This window comes from Salvelinus alpinus, chromosome 33 (assembly GCF_045679555.1).
Source record: "Salvelinus alpinus chromosome 33, SLU_Salpinus.1, whole genome shotgun sequence".
NCBI classification, from domain to species: Eukaryota; Metazoa; Chordata; class Actinopteri; order Salmoniformes; family Salmonidae; genus Salvelinus; species Salvelinus alpinus.
The window spans coordinates 12,144,582-12,172,559 of NC_092118.1; the positions used below are offsets into that span (position 1 = coordinate 12,144,582).

Below are 27,978 nucleotides of genomic sequence, written 5' to 3' on the forward strand. Positions count from 1 at the left end.
AGCCCCACTCACTCTGACTCGACGTGAGGCCGCAACCCAAACCCACTCACTGAGTTACGCTCTACTATAGAGGGAGAGCAGGACGTGTAGTTCACGTGGCTCATGCCGACCTGATTGTTTGTCTTGTGTGAAGCGGCAGGCCTTGAAAGTAGGATTGCGTAACATTCTGAGCGCTGAAGGTTTGTTTCGCGTTTTGTAGCGCCTGTCATTTTGGAGGACCTAGCCTCGGTTTCGATTATCAAACGTAAATGTAACCCTTCTCAGTGTTTTTCCCCCCCGTACCATATGCCATGGACCATACCTGTTCTTACTGTCATTATAACACTTGAATTTCATTTAGGCTTCTCTGTGTAATGACTGTACTTGTACTACTGTACTTGCACTAGTTCGCAGAATTTTATGAAAATGATCAAATGTTTGGCAAGTATTTACTGTAATGGGTATGTTGGTGTTGTTTTCTCTGTCGCCATTGTGCACTCTTGTCAAACTTCAATAGCACCGGCACTGAATGTCCTGGTTTGTCTGCTTTGTTTACAGGCGCTTGTCTCCCCCCCCCCCCCTCTGCAAACCTGTCTGTGTTCTTCCTGAGCTACGTCGGTGAGGTGGCAGTACTGCAGGTATGGATTAGTGGCACCCCGATTGATCACGTAAAGAGCAGGATATTAAAGATGTCTGTCACACTCCCCCTCCTCTGGCATGGTTCTGGGGTGGAATTGAACAAGTGAATGTGAACTTTTCAGCTCAACGCTGTCACCTCCCCTAATCAGGAAGTGAAATCTGTAGCACAGCACTCTCATTTAACTTTCCTAGATTCCCCCCCCGACCCAAAAGAAAAAAGAACAATTGCGCTGGAAGTAATGTGATTTCTAAATAAACGCCCGCCTGTCAAAAGCCGAGATGCATTTACTTCCCCAATGTAGCTCAAGGAGACAATTAGCAAACAGAGGTGACACGGTAAACAGGTGCACCCATTATTTCTGGAGCTGATGGCGATATATCCCCATCTCTGAGACTGATGGTAGATCATGTGACATGGAGGGTGAAGGATCTGTCTGCATCAGGGCTCGGCTGACGGGGTCTGCCAGCAGTTTGCAATGTCCTCCTCACCATCACTATCATCATCATCTCAAAATATGTACTCTCTCTCTCTCTTTACCGTCACAACGTATAGGTTAGATCATGTCTGTCCTCTATGTTTTTCATACCATCTCTTTTCTCATCGCCCGTTCTTTTCTCTTTCTCACTCTATACATCTCTTTATCTTGCATGCTCTGTCTTCTCCTTGCCTGCAATCCCTTCCCTGGAATTATTGACAAGATTTTATTTTAATTCATAGTAGACCCTCGTCCAGTGAGAGAGGTCAAGCCGGTTTGTAAAAATGGATCGCTTGTAAAGTGCTAATCAATGGAAACCTTTTTTCTTGAAGCTGGAAAATTCTAGCTATAACATTTATTGAAAAAATATTCTACTGTTTGAACTTGAATTATATGACAGCTGTCTTATATACCCCGCAGGACTCCGAAGTCAAAGTATCCGACAGCCTTTATACACTATACAATACACTAATGATGCTATACTTTTTATCATTTGAAAATTTAGTTCATTATGTATAAATTTTTTTAAATATAGAGCAATCCAAAAGTATTTCAATCTAAGATTATGTGAAATGCCATATTTCAAAAATATGTGCTATGTTGTAACAGTGTAACAGCCTTGGTAATTGTCACTGGTGTTTTGGACTGCATTTGCATGCTGAGATGTATAAATCAGATCTAAAATAGTGAGTCAGTCTTTTGGCTTGTGCGGCATCAGAGGTATGTGAGACAGATCTCAGTCATATTGGATCCATCACAAACACATGTTCTCTCTGACGCATTCTCACACAAGGCACATATGCACGCAATCGTCAGGCTTTCTCCAAATGATATCTGGGCCATCACAAGTACAGGGACTAGCTACAAAGAGGATTCCATAAATACGTACCGTACTCACCTACTCTCTCCCCTCCAGCATGTGCTATTGACGTTCCACAGACATGATGTAAAAGAGGAATGTCGAGTCTATTTGGATCATTTAGGGACGTTGAGACAGCAGAAGGGTTCGCTTATGGGTTAGTTTATAGCAGTTTGATCCGTACGAGGGGACTTTTTCCACCCCAGCCTTTGGATGGATTCAGTTAGTTCAGCCTGTCACTGTTGTGAGAATACATCCTGCTGTTAGAAATATGACATGATTGGCATCCAAGGGACACATTTTGTCTCTGACAGTTTTGACAGAATTAGTTGAAGGAGCGACAGTCTTGATAAGGAGTTATAATGATAATAATTATTTTGCTTTTTTTTATTTTTTATTGCAGCATAATTATTGAAGAGGTTCATGTAGTCATCGCTGTAATCAGTAAAGAGAGCTTACAGAAAATCCACAGGGAAACAGATGGTACTTAGTTTTTTTTTTTTATATATATTGAACTAGTAAACTTAGTACCAGGATGAGGATGAGGACAATCAAAAGGAAAAATTATCAAATTAAAATCTCTTCACCCTCAAAAAATAAATAAATAAATGAGATTCACATGCATAATTAGGACTGGTTGGTGTCCTTTGCCAAAGCCACCCAATCAACCCACAACACACTGTACCGATAGGAGGAAATGCACAAAAAGCTCTTCAACTCAAAGAGCGGTATTTAACCATAAAACCCTGACCCCTTGACTTTGTCTATTAGCATAGAGTGGATTGCATTGGTCGTTCGCACGCAATCGGCACGAATAAGGTCACCGTTTGTTAGTTTCACTCTTTTGGGATCCGCCTACGCGGCGTCCACCCGGACTTTTGCTGGTGCCCAGGCCTCGGATATGTTTTTTTTTAAATGATTATTTATTTTATTGTGCACGACCAGTGAGGAAGAAAAAGGCTCTTGCTTTCCAGGGTCGGAGCGATCGGAACACGGAGGCTGCTGCCCTACATTCCTGACTAATTGTATAATTGGAAAAGCTCTCCAAATGAGCCCCCCCCTTTCGCGGGCTGATCTTCCCAGCGCTTCCCCCCTTCAAAGCAAATCACAAAAGAGCATTTTGGGAATAATAATAATTGTAAAAAGCGTCCATTATTAATCTCGTTTACCACCACCACCGCTGCTGATACTCTTGCTACCACACATGGCACTCATACTCATTGGGAGCCAGCCCACCAATAGCGGCAACTTTTCTCTGACCAATATCAGCCAAAGTCAAAGTACAACCTGTGGACGACCCTGGAACTAGCCTACTCACCACATTATTTTGGGATGGCCCTGCCTTTAGTGAAAAAGTCTGTGTATAAACTTTTTAAAATGTTGCCTCACTGGCATATAACTGATGATCTATCTACCTGTGAGCTGTCATTGCTTTCATATTTTACTGTTACACTCGTGCTCCTGGCTGAATTGGATTTTTCGATTTATGGCCTCTCTTACCCGCCTTTCATTTCCATGGATACGGAGGGACAGCGGGATGATTTCTGAGGTCGACGGCTCAAACAGGATTCCAAAGTGCCGTTAAAACGAATCTCTTAATTAACCCTATTGATCATTAAAAAAATAGAGGCAAATGTGATTTGCATACACTGAGAGTGATCAATGCATTAACTCGTTTTCTTTTTTTCCCCCCAAAATCTGATTTCCTCAGTTTTCAAAGTGAGCGAAGGAGAGTTCAGTCTAATGTGGATCGATCCTGCATCTTGCAGACCGGAATACAAAGCATTTTATTAGTCACTGAAGAGTGAAACATATCAGGAAGACTTTTGTTTGAAGTCTGATATGTCAGATTCTTTTCTCACTTAACCAAACATTGAAAGTACTCATCCAGTCTCTCTACCTCGCTTATACTCTGTAACAACAGGAATGATCATAAATCACAGATTTGCTTTGGGAACATGAGATTTAAACAATACTCTATTTGTAAGCTGAATGGAACACATATTAGAAAGGTCATATTTATTCAGGGAAAACAACATGTGTTTTTCTTTTTATTTAGTGAAAAGCAACAGCAAAAAACACCACCCCCACCACCACCTACAACAACAGGAAGAAAAAACTAAAGGTGTTAAGAAAGCAGTATGCTGCTTTTTCCCAAGAGCAGCTTATTATAGAGTATTGATTTATAAGGCTTTAAACGTGATCCTCCGTGCTCAAGTCAAGGGCAGGGAGAGATGGCTGCAGTCAGGCTACATGACAATCATCGGGTGCTGCAGAAAGCCTGTTTCTGAATAGTTTTGGAACACAAAAGGGTAATTGTTTTAGCCCAGATGTTGCTTTCGCACAACAAGCAGGATACAATGTTCCTACTGAGCTGATGAGCCCAATCAGTGAAATGATTAAAAATTGATTTTGTCCCTGTAATTACAGTATGTAAACTACTTAGCCAGGATTGCAAAGGAAGTGATTTTCTAATTACGTATATACTCTGGTGTCTAATGATTGGTTTTTTGAAGTAATGAAGAGAGGGTCCTAACGACTCCTCTGTGTTCTGTTGTTTAAGAAAAAAAAAAGAGACCATCGTTAGCGCAAGGCATCAGGCAGACAAAGAGCTCAAATTGAATTTTCGCCAGCGCTAACATGCACAGATTCTGTTTGTTAGCATGCGATCTGGACGCTAATGTTGGCCATGACTTCTGCGGGGTCACCAGTCCAACAATCTGGACCCTCCAATTAAAACCTCCAGAGTTTATGATGTCATTGTCACTCCCAACACTCCTGCCGTTGGCCCCCACTTCTCTCACACACACACACACACACACACACACACACACACACACACACACACACACACACACACACAGAAGAAATACATCTCAATCTTAACCAGACAACAACCACAGCAGTATTTTCATCTTGTAGCATTTAGCAACTCAATATGGTGAGACAGGAATGTAATATTAGAAAGACTATCCTGTCCTTCAGTTCATCAGAGGTGATGCTATCCAAACGCAGCAGTAGCGGTGAGTGGGTAAAATCACCGGGGAAGCCAAGCCAGAAAACAAACGCAGATTACAACCTCTGTGTTGTGATAATTGCGTTGTTTGCTCTATAACCTGTTAGTTCACATGCCTTGCCACCGTGATATATAGACTGAAGGCCGAGACGATCAGAAGACACAGTGGCAGAATAAATTCAACCACACCTTTGTTTCATCACTAAACCGGAGAGCAACATCTGTCCGGTGAAGTCCACAAAGCATATTGCATGTAACAAACAGTTACCTGACCTACAGAATGGTCAAGCAAGTTAATGTTTCCAACATTTTCGGACGACTAAACAACTATTGATTTAGAACCATGGAGAGTTACCTCATGTCGCAAAGAAAACAGGAGCTGCCTCCACTATTCCAGCACCATTTCAACTTCAACATTTTAACATCATCAAATCATCTATGCTTTGACTCACCCTACTTGTAGGGTTGATGAAACGGTCTATGACACGGTCTATGACTCTTTCATACATACTCCCTTCAAAGAACAGCGCAAACTGGCTCTAACCAGAATAGAAATAGGAGTGGGAGGCCCTGGTGCACAACTGAGCAAGAGGACAAGTACATTAGAGTGTCTAGTTTGAGAAACATACACCTCACAAGTCCTCAACTGGCATCTTCATTAAATAGTACCCGCAAAACACCAGTCTCAACGTCAACAGTAAAGAGGCGACTCTGGGATGCTGGCCTTCTAGGCAGAGTTGCAAAGAAATCATCAGTTTCTTGGCAATTTCTCGCATGGAATAGCCTTCATTTCTCAGAAAAATAATAGGCTGACGAGTTTCAGAAGAAAGGTATTTGTTTCTGGCCATTTTGAGCCTGTAATCGAACCCACAAATCCTGATTCTCCAGATACTCAACTAGTCTAAAGAAGGCCAGTTTTATTGCTTCTTTAATCAGAACAACAGTTTTCAGCTGTGTTAACATAATTGCAAAAGAGTTTTCTAATGATCAATTAGCCTTTTAAAATGATAAACTTGGATTAGCTAACACAACGTGCCATTGGAACACAGGAGTGATGGTTGCTGATAATGGGCCTCTGTACGCCCATGTAGATATTCCATAAAATATCAGCCGTTTCCAGCTACAATAGTCATTTACAACATGAACAATGTCTACACTGTATTTCTGATCAATTTGATGTTATTTTAATGGCCAAAAAAGGTGCTTTTCTTTCAAAAACAAGGACATTTCTAAGTGACCGCAAACTTTTGAACTGCAGTATACAGTACCAGTCAAAGGTTTGGACACACCTACTCATTCAAGGGTTTTTCATTATTTTTACTATTTTCTACATTGTAGAATAATAGTTTAGACATCAAAACTATGAAATAACACATATAGAATCATGTTTATTTTATATTTTATATTTGAGATTATTCAAATAGCCACCCTTTGCCTTGATGACATCTTTGCAAACTCTTGGCATTCTCTCAACCAGCTTCATGAGGTTGTCACCTGTAATGCATTTCAATTAACAGGTGTGCCTTGTTAAAAGTTAATTTGTGGAATTTCTTTCCTTCTTAATGCGTTTGAGCCAATCAGTGACAAGGCAGGGGTGGTATACAGAAGATAGCCCTATTTGGCAAAATACCAAGTACATATTATGGCAAGAACAGTTCAAATTAGCTAAGATAATCGACAGTCCATCATTACTTTAAGACATGAAGGTCAGGCAATCCGGAAAATTTCAAGAACTTTGAAAGTTTCTTCAAGTGCAGTCACAAAAACCATCAAGCACTATGATGAAACTGTCTCTCATGAAGATCGCCACAGGAAAGGAAAACCCAGAGATTCCTCTGCTGCAGAGGATACGTTCATTAGAGTTACTGCAACTCAACATCAACTGTTCAGAGGAGACTGCATGAATCAGGCCTTCATGGTCGAATTGCTGCAAAGAAACCACTACCAAAGGACATCAATATGAAGAAGAGACTTGCTTCGGCCAAGAAACACGAGCAATGGACATTAGATCGGTGGAAATCTGTCCTTTGGTGTGATGAGTCCAAATTTGAGATTTTTGGTTTCAACCGCTGTGTCTTTGTGAGACACAGGGTAGGTGAACAGATCATCTCCGCATGTGTGGATCCCACCGTGAAGCATGGAGGAAGAGGTGTGATGGTGTGGGGGTGCTTTGCTGGTGACACTGTCTTTGATTTATTTAGTATTCAAAGCACACTTAACCAGCATGGCTACCACAGCATTCTGGAGCGATTAGTGGGACTGTCATTTATTTTTCAACATGACAATGACCCAACACACCTACAGGCTGTGTAAGGGCTATTTGACCAAGAAGGAGAGTGATTGAGTGCTGCATCAGATGACCTGGCCTCCACAATCACCCAAACTCAACCCAATTCAGTTGGTTTGGGAAGAGTTGGACAGAAGAGTGAAGGAAAAGCAGCCCACAAGTGCTCAGCATATGTGGGAACTCCTTCAAGACTTTTGGAAAAGCATTCCAGGTGAAGCTGGTTGAAAGAATGCCAAGAGTGTGCAAAGCTGTCATCAAGGCAAAGGGTGGCTACTTTGAAGAATCTCAAATATAAAATATATTTTGATTTGTTTAACACTTTTTTTGGTTACTACATGATTGCATGAGTTATTTATCTTCTTGATATCTTTACTATTATTCTACAACGTAGAAAATATTAAAAAGAAAGAAAAACCCTTGAATGAGTAGGTGTGTCCAGACTTTTGACTGGTACTGTATATATATGTACAGTATATATATTCTTTAAAAATGTGTATGTTTTTTTGGGAAGCCTGGCTTCCCTTGGCGTCCATCAATACACATCACTGAATATACTAACCATGATGTACTGTATCTTTGGGTGTCAGTGTGCCACTAGTATTTTCACTGACCTTAATACTCCTTTAAATGTATCATTAACACTTCTTTATCTTTTACTCCATTGTTCTAACTCTTTAAAGTATAAGGATCATAAGAGGTTCAGACTCTCTGTCCTCTCTGGCTCCCTTGTAGAATCACAAGCTCTGAACTGTTCCAGGTCACACGGCTTCTGTTGTCAGTGCATGAACTTCTGATACAGATTTGACCTAGAATGGAGGCCATGTGTAATATGGGCAAATCTAAAAAGGGTTTCAGGGTTTTACCAGGGGAAATAGAGAGATAAATCTCAAGGGACATTATGTATTATGAAGAAAACACAAATCATAGCCACTCAAAATATGTCATTATATCAGTCCTGCTCTTCACTCTTTAGCAACAAACGCAGTACTTTGGGAATCGTTTTCATTGAACAGGACAGAAAATAACTAACTGGAAAGGTCTGGTTACTGTTGTGCTCATGTGGTTTTAGATTTTGGTACATTTTTTGGTGACACAAATCCAGATTCATTACAGTGATCCAAAACTTAAGAGAGAGAAAATAAAACTAGGAGGAGAAAAAAACACTGAAATGCTGCCAGTATCAAACGGTTCTTTTCAGACACAGTTGATTGTAAGAGAAGCTGATAGCACAGCCAGCACAACCTATTAATAATTCATTTAGTTAGGCTATGATCTATCATTTTGTACCTTTTGACATGCGGTATTGAAATTTAATATTGCATCAATACAAATGATGTATTGCCAGTCGGCCCAAGGATGTGGATTGCAAAGAGATCTCAGAACGTCTTTTGAGTTCCTTCTCTATTCAAAGTTACATTGTACTAGAGCAGAGAAGCAGAAGAAACACATCCATCTTTCGGCAGCTTTGATATGTATGTTTAAAAATGACATCTTAAAACGCTCAGGGAGAACTTCTTTCCTCTACCCAAAGTCGTGTCTGAGAAGGGAAGAAAGGAAAGCGAAGGGAACATGACAGTGGTGTTTAGGGGAGACATCTTATGTTGTAAGGATCTTTGACATACTGTTTAGTTTCATGAAATCCCCTGGCAAAACTCTGGAGCTCGCTATGAGGGAGTGTTTGGTGCGACGTCTGTAGTCTAGGCTGTAGACTAGCCTATTTCTCGATTACTGTATATTCATACATTTCCTAGTTTATCGTTCAATCCGTCTTTACTGTTTACTAACTAACCTCTAAATCCCTAAGATGATGCCAACCCATGTTTCTCAAGTTTTATTCTCTCTCGACGTTTTCTTGTAATGCGATAGATAACATGTATTTGATTGTATTGAACTGAGATCCTGATCTGTTTTTATCTGTGGTGCTAATGATTTCCTGTTTGTGCGATATTTATGATGCTGCTCTTGGAGACGAGTCTGTTGGTGTGTCATTAACACTCTCTCTCTCTCTCTCTCTCTCTCTCTCTCTCTCTCTCTCTCTCTCTCTCTCTCTCTCTCTCTCTCTCTCTCTCTCTCTCTCTCTCTCTCTCTCTCTCTCTCTCTCTCTCTCTCTCTCTCTCTCTCTCTCTCTCTCTCTGTGTTATTTGCTTCTCCAGTGATCTACGGATGTCAATTAGAAGACCCAAAGAAAACACATTAGGTGAGGAACCATGCTTACTGTATTTCTGTTATACCACATAGAGGTGAGACTGAGAAATTGGACCCAACTGACATTTCCATATTCCCCATTTATCTCAAAAACAACACCCATCTACAATTTAAATAGATTTATTTTTTAGGGACTATACCAGTTTAAATGGCTTCAGTTTGGCTCGTGGTGTGCGTCAGCATCAAGCGCAGTGCAGGTTGTCAGGTTAGTGTCCTGGGCCTGTGACAGTGGGAGAGGGATGTCGTGTGAGGAGGTGCTTTGGGGCTCTGTGGGGCCTCTCCCTGTGCCTTATGCTTATTAGTCTACCTGCGAGGGCCTTCTCTGGAGGTGTGTGGGGCAACACCTAGGCAGGAGGGATCCTCTGTGACAGATGACCTCTGTCTGTTGTTCGCCAGACTCACACCTCACTCTGAGAGGCTGACAGTCAGACAGAGCCCAGGTGGACTTAAGCTGGCTCACCCAGGGCTTGTTGTCAGTGAGGGATCTCCTCACTAGCTCTGGGTTGTCTCAATGGGGGACTGGCCGTGCTATGTGTGTATTTGTGTGAGGGATGTTTGTGCGTTTGCCGTCTAAGGGGGGACAGACTGTTGACACACTTCATATTTCAAAATGTAGGACTGCGGAAAGAAATGAAGATTGATGTGGAAACACGTCTTATAGCAGTAAATATATTATAATTTACACGTATGTGACACATCTCACAAGCATACTGTATATGCATACGCATGATCAAAAACCCGCACATATTCACAGGGGGCTCAGATGTTATTAAAGCTATATGATGTAATTGCATTTGATCTCAAATAAACACAAATTCAGTCCATCTCCCACATAAAGATGGCAGATGTGATGGATGATCATATTAGCGCCAGGGGCAACATTAGATTTGCTCAAAATTATTGATCTTTTGTTTGCGAGCCAAGTCGGCAATAAATAACCGTATAAGAGAGATGTGACTCATTATCGCCGTGCCAACTGACAGACCTCTGTCAAAACAACTCTCCTACCTCGCCACTCTCCTCTCTAACAGGATGGGTTTAGTCCACTTTTAATTGTCAAACTATTACTATCTGATTCGCTGTGAATGTTAATACCACACAGATAGCTGGTATTATTCAATATTTTATACACACGCATTCAGAGGTTTTCTGTTTTATCCCTACCTTAGTGAAAAAAAATCCTTTTATCACACAATGGGTAATTTATATCCATTACCAACATTTTCAATCCTTTTCAGTGCTGCTGTCAGTGCCTTTGGCGCAGTCATGATTAATGTGATCTAATAATAGTATGCCATTATATTTCCTTTAGTAAAACATATACCAACATCCTATTCAGCTCCACCAAATTCATTGCCTCTTAAAATATTTGTCCTTCTTCAGTTAAAAAACAGGAGCGCTGTTTTCTCTCAGGAGATGATTATGGAGGTTTTTAGTGAGAATGGTTTCCTATTTCCGCTCTTATGACTTTGTGTGAGTTTGATGAGTGGTGGCAAGATGGTGTGAGGTGATTTGGACATGTGCGAGTCTTCTCACGCTGCAGGTAACACAACACTGCTTCCCTGCCTCCATTGTTCACTAGTGGCTTTGTGTTCGATCAGAGTGAGGGACATGCGAGCTTCAAGCGCACGGCAATCGTTTATCATTTTAGACGCACACTGAGTGGTTCTAGACATTATGTTCAATCATCAAACCTACAGCCTATGGGTTAAAAATATAATTGAAATATGATCTCATATAAAATGTTATGTTTCTTTTATTTTCTCCACGAATAGTCTACACGTGTTGGTGATCAAACTTCCAAGAACATTGTGGTTTCGTACGGTAAGAGTCCTTCAAAACGTAGATAGATTCATGTAAATTGACCGAGACAATGATTTCCTGGTTGGGATAGGATGGAGGGGTGGGGGGGTTGGGGGGTAATGGAGGGGCAGCATACTGACTCTGTTTGGAGCGACTGGAGGATTTGGGGGAGATATGGAGCGGTCCAAGACTGGGCTCCCGTCCCACCCAGCCGGACGGTCTGAGCCAGCCTGCCACTCGTGGGGGCACGTTTCTGACTGGGGTGCCAACAACCTCCCCCGCTCGCTCCCCAAAGAGGGTTAACCCTTACTGGGTTCTTAGACTTGTATCCAGAATGAACAGGTGGTCGGACAAAACATGGGCATCAATTTCCTCATGACTTATCCCAGTGTGGGTAGAGGGGGAGGGAGAGAGAGATCGGGAGACTGTAACTGAGGGAAAGGAAGAGATAGAGGACAGAGAGAGAGACAGCGAGAGATAGCGAGACAGAAAGGAAGCTTGTGCGTGTGTGTGTGTGTGTGTTACTATCTTGGTTTTGTTTATTACTCGTGTGGTTGGTGGTATGGACCAGCTTGTGGAGGGTCCCACCACTGTGTGAAATTGACATCAGATGGCCGTGATGACTAGAACAATATCACATCTCGTTTCCATTTAGCAAGGGGCAGCTGAGGCGGGCAGGTGGGGGGGGGGGGCACCTGACCCCGGAGTCAAACCACACTCCGACCTCCACACTCCCAGAACCAAGCACAGCTGTTAACACTTTACATCAAAAACACTCTTTTCACCCCGCATATGTATTTTTCCATTCTCAAATGCTATGGTCCAGAATTGATCCTACTCCATTAAGGATAACGTGTATTGAGCCACAGCTTTTTTTTATTTTTTTATTTTTTTGTCTCAAGTATCCGGTTCCAAGCAGAGAAAATCAAACGAAACCATTTCAAAGCCAAACAATATGGGCCAGAGTTTAGTGTATCTGAACAATGCACACAACTGCACATGCCTCTGACCACACAATTCATCCAGCCCTCTGTAGTTGGGATAGCTGTGGTCACTTAGACATGTCAAGATCAAACACTCGACTGCGTTCAACACTGTTGTTCTTGTTATGGTGGGAGGTCTTTGTTTAGTAGGACGCAAGCAGAGAGTAACCAATAAACAGTTGGAGAAAACAGTCTTTCTGAGTCAGCATATTTACTAATGTCTGATTACATTCCCAGACAAAAAGCATGTCGGTTGTAAATAACATACTGTCAAAATGTTATTTACCGACTTTGATATGCACTCCATGTGATGAGTATTTTCTGCATGTTTTATGTGCATGAAAGAAACGTTCCCTCTGGTACTGTACGGGGACCAAGACTGGAAGGTTACTGTTGAAAAGTACCTTTTTTATGTCCTCATAAATGGATCAGTCAAAGGAGAGATTGAGATGGATAGATAACAGAGGAGAGGAGGGATTGTGTACTGGGGTTATTACCATTCAGTGGACTCACCTTTTCCTCCTCTAGCTCCTCCCCATCGACTCTCCCTCTTAATAGGGGGAATCCTTCAGGAGGGGGTGAGAGAGGAGGAGGAGGGGGAGGAGGAGGAGGTGGGGGGTGGTGGAGGCTGTGAGCTCAGCAATTTCCTTCCAGGACCCAGAGTAGACCAGACCAGAGCTAAGCAGAGCGTCACAGTCTGGAGTGAGTCAGGCATTTAGAGGGGGGGGGGGTTAAGAGACGGAGAGAGAGCGCGAGGGAAGGAGAGGGGGTAGACAGAGAGGGGTAGAGAGAGTGAGAGAGAGAGAGGGAGGGGGGAAAGAGAGTGGCGCTGACATGGAATAAGCCCCACGCGTCTGGTGGCACCACACAGTTATTCCCATGATGCAATCTGTGTGGGGTGATGATGATGAACATGATGACGATGATGAAGGTGATTATGATAATGATGAGTGCACAGACAACAGTTGTTGTGGCTGCCTCTCAGTTTGCATCATCTGGCCCTATATAAATATACAGACGGCCTACATGGGCATATCAACGCTAATGCCCCTTTAATCCCATAAGTGCTCCGTTATGGCAGAGGTGGGTTAGTCTCTTAAAGTCCAAGCTGGCTCTCCTTCCCTCCATCCTTCCATTCCTCCATCCCTCCTCCCTAATTAGGCACCAGAGGCTCTGACTTGAGGGGCTGTGTGTGGCAACAGCCCTGACCTGAGCTGAGCCTGGGTGGTGGTGGTGGTGGGAGCACACAGGACTGCAGCAACCCAGCCAGGAGGCAGGTCACAGGGGGAGAGTGGCAGGGCAGCAGTGGACACTCTGGAGGTGGGGCCCCTGGCATGCCACACCAAGGTTAGTTCACCTAGCAGCTGTTTCTAACCCGGCCACAGAAAGGCCTTCACCATTACTCCCTGAATATGTTGAGGAGGTGTGGGATAACATGTAGCACTCATCTGTTGATAGCGGGTAAAACACAGTGGCCCGCATGTTGATTTATATCTATTTATATCAAAGTCAGGATGGCTTGTGAGCCTGACACCTAAATATAGTGTGATGCAGTTAGCACCGCCCCCCCACCTTCTCTGCACCGCCCCCCACACCTTCTCTGCACCGCCCCCCACCTTCTCTGCACCGCCCCCCACACCTCTCTGCACGCCCCCCACCTTCTCTGCACCGCCCCCCACACCTTCTCTGCACCGCCCCCCACCTTCTCTGCACCGCCCCTCACATTCTCTGCAATGCCCTCCACACCTTCTCTGCACCCCCCCCCCCCATATTTTCCTTTTCTAAATTTGGATGATGACATTAAATGGATTTGCTATAATTCTGTCTGTGTGTGTGTGTGTGTGTGTGTGTGTGTGTGTGTGTGTGTGTGTGTGTGTGTGTGTGTGTGTGTGTGTGTGTGTGTGTGTGTGTGTGTGTGTGTGTGTGTGTGTGTGTGTGTGTGCGTGCGTGCGTGCGTGCGTGCGTGCGTGTGTGTGGGTGTACATAGTTCTGTGGTTATGAAGTGAAGCATTATGGCAAAAATGCTTAAATAATTTAGCGACCACATTATTTTGTAATGCCATTCTTTAGAAGACTCATTCACTCTAATAAATGCGTTGCTGGAAAGTTCTGGGGATTTTGTGGGGCGCCAGTGAGCGATAGCAGCCACCCGACTCCTCGCTCCAGTCTCCCCCTCGATGCTACCATGTGACCTGCGCCATATTCCTCAGGATCAACATTGTGGCCAATTGAGGAAAAAAAAGGCCACATATTTTATTTATGTGTCAAAAGTGCGGTGGAACGATGGAGGGATGGAGGGAGGGCGGTATCACTCCATCCGCGTGGATCAATTCTCCCAGATGGAGGGCGGATGGTGCACAGAAATGGTAGGGTTATTGATTTATCAAAGAAATACAGTGTGCGTGTTATGCTTAAACGGCCACGTAAACCTGAGCTGTCAGAAGCAGAGAGGCAGAGCGCTGACATTTAGCCACACAAACGGAGCGGATGGATTTACCGCGCCACACGCCAGTCTCAGCCAGATCATATTCTCTATTGTGAGCGCCTTGGAGAGGCTCACTTATGTAGGGGATTTTTCACATTACACCACAGTGGCATAAAAAAAGTTGCCCACCTCCTTTATTGGAATACATACCTGGCATTAATACAAGGAGTGGGAGGGAGAGAAAAGGCACACAGCGGAGTCTGGGCCATAAAAAGGATAGTTTAACAATTGATCGAGAGCAGTACTGGAAATGGCAGCTGTAAATCAATTTAATCTCCGAGCAGTTAAAGTGCGTTTTCTAATGAGGTTAATGTCACATAATGACCAAATTCCTCCATTTAAAAGATGCCCTCAAGGTGTTGGAAAAAGATAGATGTCGCCGTGCAACATTAACTCGTCATGACGCAGATGACACTGAGGGGAAAAGTTTTCCCACAAGAGGAATGCATGTTTTATCAAAATAATAAAACGTGGAACATTGAAGTGGATGGCGGTTGGGAAAGCAAGCGAGGGAGGGAGGGTTGGGAAAACACTGGGCAGGCTGGCTAGCACTACAGGACAGAGGCTCAGAAGAGAAGCCATGGCTTTGGAGGAGAGTGAAAAGAGGGAATGACCCATCACTAATACACAGTGAATCGGGTTTGCCCTCCAGGGTTTCGGGGTGTTTATGAATCTCTTATGTCATGGGAGACGATACTGGGAGGGGTGGCGTGCACTTTGCGGAGGGCAGTGAAATGCCAACAGACGTGCCAACACAAAAACAACGGGTAAATGATGAGATCATTATTAGACCCATACAAAGTCTTTACTTTGAATCTAACCCAAATCTTACCATACTAACATTTGGGCTCTGTCTGTTTTGCAAATCTAAGGTTGAGCTACTGTATACGCACAATGTGCACAACCTGAAACTGAAGAAAGGTTCCGATCCACAGGCCAACCATTTATCACCGAGGCCCTAAAGCTATTATCATGATCTAATTAGGTTTAAGATAAGTCTGTGTCCAAGGCTGCCATGTCCCCAATTCTACAAATTCAGAACATCCCAATTTCAAAATGCCACTCACGCTGTAGGTTGAACGAATACCGTAACTACTAATGCAATTTCATACTACTACTTACAGAAGTCCATAAACACGATGACACAGATTTACACACATTAACGCGTACAGTAGTGTGCGTGCATGTTCACAGTTCACTCACTAGAGGCATCATTTTCTCAGCACTGTGCTCTTGCCCCTTCTGTGTTCCTCTCCTCCTGTGCTGTAATGAATTGAGGCGCAGATGAGATGATTTTTGGGGGGATTACACGCAGGCACTGACCTATAAAGAAGCCCTTTAAGGAGACCTATTAATCCACCTGTCCAGAAATACTATATTTATATGTGTATCATAAATCTAGGCTGAGGTAGTCAAATGCCATTTGGAATTACCAACACAGACACGCAATTCATTTTTTTAGCATGATTAGCGACGGTGGTGCGACTGGCTGGCTCAGTGGGTGGCAATGATGACCTGATGTACACACCGTGTGCTCATTACACCAACTAACTGCACTGGGTGTGTAAAGAACACACATGCACGTACGTGCACACAAAGTATTTATATATATATATATACATATATACATACAGTACAGTATACACATACTCATCAGAGATGGTCCTGCTAACATCGTGTTCTAGCCACGCTTATGTAATTACACTTGTATAATCCGCGTGGCTCAGTTGGTAGAGCTTGGCACTTGCAACGCCAGGGTTGTGGGTTTGATTCCCGCGGGGGACCAGTCTGACAAATGTACGCGCTCAACTAAGCGGTTCTGGATAAGAGCGTCCGCTTAAATGACTCAAATGTAAATGTAAAAAGAGTGTTTCTATATTTGTGATACACTTAACTTAAGATATAGGTCACCCCAGAAATCATGACCTGATGAGATGCGTTTCATTCTCTTTGTCATGCCCCGTTCTCCCTTACTGCAATAGGAAGAGAAATACGATTAAGAATGAGGGCTCTCTTTCACTTACTTACTTCCCTCATCTGATAAAACACAGCTGGATGGCCACAATAAGAGGGAAATAGCATTTACTCCATTTTGATCTGTGCAGGTTTTCTGAAGGGCCACTTTTACCCCGACGAGGGTCTTTCTCTCCTCTTTGATTGATATGTGAAATACGTCTCCCTCTCCGGCTCTAAAGGCAGACCCTGTGTGGGGCTGAAAGGTGCTCATTGTCAAGGCAGGGACACTTTGTCAGGAAACAATACTGTTCCCAAGGCTCGGAGAATGTGTCAAAAAGACAGCCCCCATTGTGTACTTTAGGAACTTTCATTTTGCGTCTGAGGTCATTTTAATCCTGATGAATTTTTATAGACACTGTGGCGTTGAATAGCTATCCGGTCTAATGCCTAAAAAAGAGAGAAAACCCACCCACAGAACCAACTAACAATCCTAAACTTAAAGCATTAAAGGGAGAGTAAAAAGGAGAGGTCTTTGTTGAAGGACACATTGGGGTGTATTTAAGTTCTACAAAGGCCCTCTCCTGAATGGAGCCTGATTTCTGTGACCAGATTTCAAATTCGGGGCCTAAAAATAGCAGCGTTGTGATGAAACAGGGCTTGTAAAAAAGAAAACTCTCATGGGACAGAGAACCTGATGTGAGTTAGACACCCAGGACGCTGAGACGTTGCTACACCGAAGGAGAACAACAAGAAGAGACAGCTGGGGAGTATCTGGTACGATAGAATGATGGAGCATGTTAAATCGCGCAGTGGATTCTTTAACCTTGTTTTTTTTTTATCAGTGTTTTTCCAAAACCACACAACGGGGGTGCTGTGTGGATAGAAGGATATTTTTCGAATGTACTTCTCAATAACACATCCCAGGTTGACTCCTAGAATCGACCTTATCCTTATTTAAACAGCCGTTGTTCTTTTCTGGTTGGATGTTTTTGTTGTCGACCTCTTTTTCGACATCAAATTGGAGGCACATTTATGCAAATGCCGTAGACACCTACAACCAGAGGAATATGTGGCAGCTGTAGAGGAGAATTCAATTAAGACACCCCTGAGGTGTGGTAATTGATCCGCCAAACATTTTTTTTTCTTTCTGCCTCTCTCGTTCTTCTCTCCCCCTCTTTTTTTATTGCCTTTTGCCGTTGTTGTCTAATGAAAACCCAAACCCTGTCTCAGGATTGAGGAACGCAAATGCCACAGTGACTCATCAGCAGTTATTTAATGAATGGGAAGCTCTCTATAGGTGCCAATGCTCTGCCCCTTACTAACTCCATCACTTTCTTTCGTCGTTTTATTTTGTCACCCAGTGTTCAATGACTGCTCTTTACGTTATCTAATGTCCGACGTGTCATTTTTGTCCTGATTTCGTTTTGATCTTCGGAACTCCAGAGTGATAAAAGGAGTGTATGAATCTGTCTGTTTTTAAGAAACTAAGCCAATTCAAACAGATGACCTGTTGTCACAGACAGAATGAAGATCCCCACTGAGGATTCATCCCAATGTGACGTTTATGAGGCTGCCCGCCACACTGTAACCCGTTGACTTGTTTTCTCTCCTTATTATAATTGGTTGAAACATTCTCTTCTACTGACTTTGCTCCTTCACTGTGCCCGCCCTCTCCGTCTTGCCCCTCCCCCTCCTCCTCCTCCTCCTCCTCCTGTATTGAGGTGCAGGGTTCCAAGTGCTCGATGGTGCATTAATACGGACACCTGCTTTGTTCTGGCGGCCGGCGTATCGCCTGTTTCGCCCGCTCCCCCTCTTTTATCATCCTTCTGCGGTTTTGTCTGGAACGGACCTACCTGATCTGAGAGCACGGCTGGCTTGGGTTTCACTCTCACATTCATCTTCAAGGGAGGTGGGCATGCAGGCAGAAGGCTGGGGATGTAGGGTATGGATGTGTGTGTGTGTGTGTGTATTGTGTGTGTGAAGGGACTAGTGGTCCACGGGTCTGTCTGAACTCATTCCCCTCTGACTTACATATGACATGTGTTGTTCTGCCAATGTGACACGCTGGCTTCAGGTCAGCGGGTTCATCCCCCAGCTTAGGCAGTACATGCAAGAATGGAACAGTGTTAGAATCCATCCCACGTCCTTGAAAAGATTCAGACTAACCCTCCCCTGACTTGTCATTCCATTAAATCCGAAAGAACGAATACTTAATATGGCACAATATGTTCTGTTACAATGTACTTTCTTAGCTGGGAGAGAGGCAAAAGGCCAGTGAAAAGGAATACTTGCTATTTAATTACTGTCAGCTGAATGAGCTCTGTTCTGTTCGCCCCCTCCCTGATGTAAAAATTCTTATTCACTTAGTATGTAGGTCACATTACAGTGGTGTCTAGTTGTTGGACATGGGCTTAGATAACTGTTTGTTGACTATTAAATGCTTTTGCTGCCTCAGCATCCTTTCTAACTGGTATTTTTCACACAGCTGTGCCACTGAAAGGAGGCAACGCTGCAGCAAAAAACCATGCCACCCCCTCACCCCCCTCAGCCCCCTCAGCCTCCTCAGCCTCCTCCAAAAACGTGGAGCTTTAGTGTTTTAGTGCCATAAAAAGCGATTTGGTGACATACATTCGAATTTTCTTCCTGCAATGTGATACTTTTAAGTTCAGAAGATCAATTACACAGGAAGCGCAGGTACAACTATGAAGCTAGTCGTTGGAATGGCAAAGAATAAACAGAGATGAGCTCTTTGAAAGAAACCAAATGACCTGTGGTGTTAGCCAAGCAGGTGAATCTGTGCTTTCTGTACTCTTATCCGTGTTTTGCTTTCTGTGACCTTGCACTCAGCTAATGCCGAGCTGCTTCTCGCACAGTGCCGCCTTAATGCTGTGGATAGGCCCCAATGTTGCCATAATGCTTTTCTGACGTTTGTTCTGTTGTTTCTGGCCAAACGGGAGCTGTTGGTCGTTCCTCTCTCTCTCCCTTGTATGAAATGAGCCCAGATGGTGATTGATTTTTCAAGTGCTGACATCCCTGCTTGAGAACACGCTCCCTTCCCTCTTTGTGCCGAGCAAGTCAGGCACAATAACATCATGATGCGATCATCAGCTTTGTGCCGCCAAACATCCACCGTTGATTGACAAAGGACGCACACACACACACACGCCACGCAAACACACACACCACACAAAAAACAACACAACTGGCATAATTCTAAAAGCATCTTCTCTTTAAAGAGGAAGATGTTGACAATGAAGACAGAGACACCACCGGAGGGATCTTGGGAGACCTACTGGTTCTGAAAACACCAAATATGTCCTGTAATGCAGAGGGGCGATAGCACTGTAGATATGAGACAGACAGTTCTTTGACAGAGCGAGCAGAGCCTGGATGGGTGGACGTGGCAACAGTGAACATTTGCTCCAGCCCCATTGAGTCAACTCTGAAGCTAAATGATGTCATTGGCTAACTAGCCATTCTCAGGCCATTGCCTCGGTTTGCGTGACTAAATACATACAATTAAGGCCCCGGCACTTCTCAATCTCTATGAACTCATTGTTATCCCGGGTTCAAGTGCACTGATAATGGGGGCCGGAGGAAAACAGGCGTATCATCGAGGCGCTGCACACAGAGGGCTGGTGGGTAAAATAGATGTCTCATTATTAGTCGCATTCTCTTTCGCCCAACAGCACAGCACAGCTCTCACTCTTTCTCTCTCTCTATGTCCTTTCTCTCTCTGTCTTTTCTCTCTCTCTGTCCTTTCTCTCTATTTAACTCTCTCTCTGTCCTTTCTATCGCTCTTTATCTCTCTCTCTGTCCTTTCTCTCTCTTTCTCTCTCTCTCTGTCCTTTCTCTCTCTCTGTCCTTTGTCTCTCTTTATCTCTCTCTCTGTCCTTTCTCTCTCTCTGTCCTTTCTCTCTATTTAACTCTCTCTCTGTCCTTTCTATCGCTCTTTATCTCTCTGTCCTTTCTCTCTCTCTGTCCTTTCTCTCTCTTTAACTCTCTGTCCTTGCTCTCTCTTTCTCTCTCTCTCTGTCCTTTCTCTCTCTCTGTCCTTGCTCTCTCTTTATCTCTCTGTCCTTTCTCTCTCTGTCCTTGCTCTCTCTTTATCTCTCTGTCCTTTCTCTCTCTCTGTCCTTGCTCTCTCTTTATCTCTCTGTCCTTTCTATCTCTCTTTCTCTCTCTCTGTCCTTTCTATCACTCTTTATCTCTCTCTCTGTCCTTTCTATCTCTCTCTCTCTCTTTCTCTCTGTCCTTGCTCTCTCTTTATCTCTCTCTCCGTCCTTTCTCTCTCTCTGTCCTTGCTCTCTCTTTATCTCTCTGTCTTTTCTATCACTCTGTCCTTGCTCTCTCTTTATCTCTCTGTCCTTTCTATCACTCTTTATCTCTCCGTCCTTTCTATCACTCTTTATCTCTCTGTCCTTTCTATCACTCTGTCCTTGCTCTCTCTTTATCTCTCTGTCCTTTCTATCACTCTTTATCCCTCTGTCCTTTCTATCTCTCTTTATCTCTCTCTGTCCTTTCTCTCTCTCTGTCCTTTCTCTCTATCTATCTTTCTCGCTCTCTGTCCTTTCTCTCTATCTATCTTTCTCTCTCTCTGTCCTTTCTCTCTATCTATCTTTCTCGCTCTCTGTCCTTTCTCTCTCTGTCCTTGCTCTCTCTTTATCTCTCTCCCTGTCCTTTCTATCACTATTTCTCTCTCTCTGTCCTTTCTATCTCTACTTATCTCTCTCTCTGTCCTTTATATCTCTACTTATCTCTCTGTCCTTTCTCTCTCTCTGCCATTGCTCTCTCTTTATCTCTCTCTCTGTCCTTTCTATCTCTCTTTATCTCTCTCTGTCCTTTCTCTCTATCTATCTTTCTCTCTCTCTGTCCTTTCTCTCTATCTATCTTTCTCGCTCTCTGTCCTTTCTCTCTCTGTCCTTGCTCTCTCTTTATCTCTCTCCCTGTCCTTTCTATCACTATTTCTCTCTCTCTGTCCTTTCTATCTCTACTTATCTCTCTCTCTGTCCTTTATATCTCTACTTATCTCTCTGTCCTTTCTCTCTCTCTGCCATTGCTCTCTCTTTATCTCTCTCTCTGTCCTTTCTATCTCTATTTATCTCTCTCTGTCCTTTCTCTCTCTCTGTCCTTGCTCTCTCTTTATCTCTGTCCTTTTTATCACTCTTTATCTCTCTCTCTGTCCTTTCTATCTCTCTTTATCTCTCTCTGTCCTTTCTCTCTCTTTGTCCTTGCTCTCTCTCTCTCTCTCTTTCTCTCTCTCTGTCCTTTCTCTCTTTTTCTCTCTGTCCTTTCTATCTCTCTTTCACTCTCTCTGTCCTTTCTATCTCTCTTTCTCTCTGTCCTTTCTCTCTCTCTTTCTCTCTCTCTGTCCTTTCTCTCCATCTATCTTTCTCGCTCTCTGTCCTTTCTCTTTCTCTTTCTCTTTCTCTCTCTCTCTGTCCTTACTCTCTCTTTTGTTTTCTGAGGCCGCTGTGTGGAATCGGTGTCGTCTTTTACGATGTATATTCCCACGTAGGTACAGTACGAACACTATGACGCAGGGCTGTGTGCTGAGCTCTCTGGACCGCTGTACACTCGTGAAAAGGCCGTTTCCCCCTCTGCTCTCCTGCTAATTCTCCCTTTAAATGCATCGTTAGTTCTTTAGGGTGGTGTGAAAATGGCTGGACAGTGGACAGGAAGATAAACGAAGAGAAAATAGCTTGGTTAGATATGGTACGTTATGGATATGAGCTTCGATTTTCTTCATTTACAGTTGTTGTCTTATCAGACCTTTGTGGTTTATCAGATCTCTCAGTAAACTGTCAAAAATGGATAATCTATCCAAAACCATTGTGTCAATTGTAATACTAATTTAGCAGATGGTTTATAATTATATCCACACAAATCAAGCAGAATAGTTTATAATGTTCTACTCATGAAAGTCACATCCTGTCCAATCGAAGCACATGGTCAAGTGCAACATTTACGGGGTCACTTCCTTGACTGTTTCAGTCCCCCTTGACAGCGATGCCTTGAAGTCATGTGACACTAGAGCTCAATTGCTTCTGTCTGTCTGTGTAAGAGGATCACACCTCTCCTCCTCCTCCTCTGACTGCCCCCCCCCCCCCTCCCTCTCCAGAGATAGATGGGCTGACCACAGAGGCAGAGCAGACAGAGCTCCGAGTTTTTCGAGAGGGTGGGTTCACCTCCGAGATTGAGGGGTGGGGCAGCGGGCGGAACGTGCGTTCCCCTCCAGTTGATAGTGGCCGTGTAGGTAAATGGATCTTATTTTGTGGCGCGTCAACACGTGTAAGGGGGCCCACGGCTCATTACACGGCCCTGATCCCGCTGCAGACACACTGATGGATGGAGAGGAGGGAGCCGGCCCCAAAGACTCCTCTCCTTCCGTCGCTCTTTCTGCTCCCTTTCTCTGTCTCCACTCTCTCCCTCCTTCCCACTCTGTCTCTCTCTCTCCCTTTATGTATCTCTCTCCTGTTGGAGGGAGGCGGGGTGGAGACGAAGAAGCGGCGTTGTGTACCAAGCCTGGGGCTGATTACCAGGGCCACACCACAAGACCCCCAGTAAATCGTGGTCAGGTTTGATGGTTTTACCAGGTAGTGTTGGGTCCCAGTGTCACCATGGAAGGCTTTAACCCCATCATCCCCTCTCCCCCTTCACTCGTAACCCCTCGCTCAGTTGTCGCCACCACCAACACGCCTGCATCCAGCCAGAGGTTTTCCACTGCTCTGTGCATTCCTCCCATTCACGGAATGCAGGCTTTGCTAGTCAAATGGTTAATTGGTTACAGATTGCTCTTTAACCTCGGGGTTACACACCACTCACAGGCTGTTAAAGTATTATGGGAAATAGAGTGTGGTTTACAATGCACCCGAGGGGGGAAAGGTCACCGGATTCCCCACACCACATCTCCAAGGCTCTGTCACTCACTCTCTATGACGGTCACATGACGCTATGGGTTACCTCGCTCTGCACGAGGAGAAGATTTACCCGTTATTGTTCTCACCATTAAACGCACGGACGCACGCACGCACGCACGCACGCACGCACGCACGCACGCACGCACGCACACACACACACACACACACACACACACACACACACACACACACACACACACACACACACACACACACACACACACACACACACACACACGAACAGAGAGACATAGAGCACCATTGAAGGGGCTGGTCTCAAGCAATGTGTTACTTCAAGGCATCTGGTGAGGGTGGTGTTTTGTCGTTCGTCCTCTGTGTGTCATGACAAACATGCGCCGTTGGATCTGCGACAGTCAACTTGGCAGAACTCCTTTCAAAACTGGGGGGTGGTTCTGAGAGTTGATCCTCTTGCCAGTCACTCCCCATGTCCGTCTTGGACTGCTACACTGATCATTCCTTCACATTTACACAGACCCAGTTGTCCACACCAGGCTAGGGTCTGGGAAGAAAGGACAGAAAGAACAGAGCAGAGGTATTGCCATGCACACTCCTGTGAGCACAGGTACCACCATTCTTTGTTGTCACGGTCTCTCTCTCTATATCTCTCTCTCTCTCTCTCTCTCTCTCTCTCTCTCTCTCTCTCTCTCTCTCTCTCTCTCTCTCTCTCTCTCTCTCTCTCTCTCTCTCTCTCTCTCTCCTTCTATACTTTCAATCTTTCCATGCCAGGTCAATACATAGCTCAGAGTATCTATATCCCAAACGCATTTGGCCTCTATAGCGCAGGTAGATACAGTATATCTGCAGACAAACAAAGAAACCAAACCAATGTAGGGTAAGGGGTTAACATGGTGAGTGCCAATTCTTTTATGATGCACTGGCTGTTGGTCTGATAGAATGAAATGAAGCACAGATGTCTGTTTGTAGAGGCGCGTCTCCTTTGATGCAGAAGAGGGGTGTCATAATCAATATCATGATAAGCATTCAGAAACCTGTCCAAGGGGAAACATTTCAGAAGACTCAAAAAGCCCTGTAAGCCATAGTGTCAAGGGCCTTAGTAAAATACTAGCAAGAATGCCACTCCAGTTGTCGGGAAAGACAGTTATTATCTTCGTACGTTCCATGAGATGTCCGTCACAGAACGTCTGTTAATGGTCTAACGTATTACTTTCGTTCTTATCAAAGGCAGTCTGAAGCTGATTACCAAGGACATTGGATTATCGACCGATTACGCAGTATCCCAATACGCCCCAATAAGTGCGGGTGCTTTTGTTTCCACTTGCCTTTCCCTCTGGGTCTGTGTAGTGCTGTGTGGGTCAGAGGTCAAACAGTGTGGCATAGATCCACTTCTGTTGTCCTCCTCCGTTTCCTCTTCATTATCGTCTGGTGAATATGATTTTCCGCATGACTACATTTTCCAAAATAATTAAGACGCTTGTTTGTCACCTGAATTAGATTTGCACTCCTATCCGAGCGTATGAAAGAGCCCACCGTGCGTGGGTATGCCTGTGTGCGCGTTGATAGTGATTCTTGTAAATAGATTTTGTTAAACACGGGAACATTACTTAACGTAGCCGTTTGAATCAAACAACACGCGGGAACTGATCGTTATGTCAGAAGATAGTTTGCGACGATCATTTTATTCTGTGTGAAAAAGACCCGTTTGGGTTTAGACTCCAGCGCTAAATGGCTAACGATGCTTAGCTCATGAATGACTAAGCTATCATTGAGGGTAGATCATATTCTGACGCCATTTTGTATCTTGCCTCTACACTCCTCCACGTCTCTAATCATGTAAGCGATTTATCCTGAATGAGATGGAAGGTGTCCCTCTGTGTGCAAGGCAGGCGGGCAGCATGTGCTGGTTTATACACGGCGCGAGATGGAAGGGGCATGGGATGGCATGCTCACAGTTAATGCCATGGGTTGTTTTTCAGGTCCCCTCTTATACTGCATTTGGACAGGAAGGGAATGAATGTGATTGGCTTTGTTCAGTCTTCCTGGCAGTCGACATGCGCTGACATCTGTTCCCTCCTAACCATTCAAACTAATCTCGATCAGAGCACGCACCAGACACATACATGGACATACACACACACACACACACACACACACACACACACACACACACACACACACACACACACACACACACACACACACACACACACACACACACACACACACACACACACACACACACACACACGCACACGCACACACACACACACACACACGTAATTGTGGCACCAGTCATGCAGGGTTCAGTGATGAGGAACATCAACAGGCACAATGGCATATAAAAAGTGGCATGAATTATTAGCAGTGCTTGAGTCTCAGAGCTAGACGGATAGAGGGATCATTATGTGACTGAGTAAAAAGCGACACTGGCATGGGTGGGTGAGAGAAGGCGGCTGATTTGCTCATGCATTCAGGGCTGATTGTGGCAGCGTTGCAAATCTTATTGCATTGCTAATTTATATTATTGGCGGAATAGATGCTGGCACCGAAACCATCATATATCTTAGACATGTGGAATTTGAGGCGAGAGCGGTATGAGGGGGGGATAGAAGCATAAAGAATTTCTGTCAGTTGTCCCTCTTAAGCAAATAACCGTCTGGATATCTGTGTGTTATAAAAGAAACTGCACGGCTTTCAGAGAGAAAAAAAGATGAAAAGTCCATCGATGGGAAGCTGTTTCAAATTACTCTCAGTTGGGGCCTGAGAAATGGATGTGACGCGTCCAGATTTCATATTTTTGTTGCAATTACCCCAAACTCTAAATTAATTCTTTGCAGGCTCTGTGTGATTGTGTTGCGCGCCCTTGAGCAGGTGTTCGCCATATTTGAAGATGACAGTGAGGGTAAGACCCACGCCTCGGCTAATAAAGGCACTCTGTGATGGAGCGCATGTGACAACTCATCTCTAGGGTCTGGGGGGGAGTCTACCCCCCCCCCCCCCCCCCCCTCTCTGGCAGGGATCCCTCTCTGACAGTTAAGGCTGCAGTCTTTGATTACAGGGGATTGTGTAAGGCATGAGTGAGGTCCTAGGACATGGCTAAGTTAAGTTCAACTCAATACCATATTGATTTATCCCACACCCACATACCGTCGTGTACAGAACAGGTACATGCACATTTTGCCGACGTATACAGTCTGGTAACATAGACTTAGATGTAACCCGCAACTTAAGTCATCACATGCATGATGCATGAGCTCTAGCTGTAGGGTGTGAAGTAATGAAGAACGGAGCTGGAGTGTTGAGGTGATGTGTTATCATTAACTAATCCAATTGCCTATGAGATGAGGAGGAATTTCCCGCTCTTGAGAAGGCTCTCTCTCTCTCTCTCTCTCTCTCTCTCTCTCTCTCTCTCTCTCTCTCTCTCTCTCTCTCTCTCTCTCTCTCTCTCTCTCTTTCTCTTTCTCTCTCTCTCACACTCTCTCTTTCTCTCATTCGGTCATTCTCTCTCTCTCTCTCTCTCTCTCTCTTCTCTCTCTCTCTCTCTCTCTCTCTCTCTCTCTCTCTCTCTCTCTCTCTCTCTCTCGCTCTCGCTCTCTCTCTCTGGTTGCTGTTGTGTCGCTGTGACTGTGTGGCTGTGGTGTAGGACTCAGCTCTTCGGTGGGGCCTGCCCTAGGTGTCTCGGCGTATTCCCTGAAGGTGCTGCCTAACAGGGGAGAAGCAGAGTAGTGCGCTCCGTCTCGTGACAGTAATGCCGTGCGGCAGACACAACTATTTCAGCGGGAGCTTAGCGTGGCTGTCGGATGATGTATTCTGTCATCGCTACACAGATCCAATCTGAACTCGGCACAACTTTCCCAATATTCCCGATGGCTTATGTCTTGGGATGACGGAGAATGGTGAAGACACGGGAGGGATTGAGAGATTGAGTGTGCATCTGTAATCCTTGGAGTGGAGTGTGTGCAGAGTTTTAGTCTCTTAAAGAGGAGATGGAAGGGGAGAGGGATTGAAATGAAGCAGGACTGCTGGAAAGGGGCTGAGAGTGATAGGATCTCTCTCACACAATGATGTCATTTAAGTTAAGAAGACTTCCACTAGCTGGGTCATACCTGGGCTAGCCAGACTCTTTGCATCCTCAAATTGACAATTACAATCAGGAATCATTTCAGATATGTCCACCTTTACTCAGCCTTTCGCAAACCAGGCAACATTCTTCAAAGAAGGACTAAATAAGCAACAACTGAACGAAGTGAAACAAAGTTATTCTGGATTTCCTTCCCCTCTGCTGATTATTCTGCTAGTGGGGAGGGGACACAGAGATCTTAAAGGAGGACAGTAACATTCTGTTCTACTGAACAATTCTCGGTTAAAACAACCAATCACGCCACAGCCCA

General features: G+C 44.4%; 1 protein-coding gene across 9 annotated transcripts in view; it reads left to right on the top strand.

The window, feature by feature from the left end:
• Positions 1-27,978, top strand: part of znf536 (zinc finger protein 536) — a 191,812-nt gene that overhangs the window by 17,646 nt on the left and 146,188 nt on the right. For 7 of the 9 annotated variants that reach the window (XM_071380774.1, XM_071380773.1, XM_071380783.1 and 4 more), the window contains exons 2-3: positions 538-617; positions 9,410-9,453. The gene's annotated coding sequence lies outside the window, so the exon portion shown is untranslated. The remainder of the gene's footprint in view (positions 1-537; positions 618-9,409; positions 9,454-27,978) is intronic. The other 2 variants (XM_071380775.1, XM_071380777.1) reach the window with 1 other exon arrangement.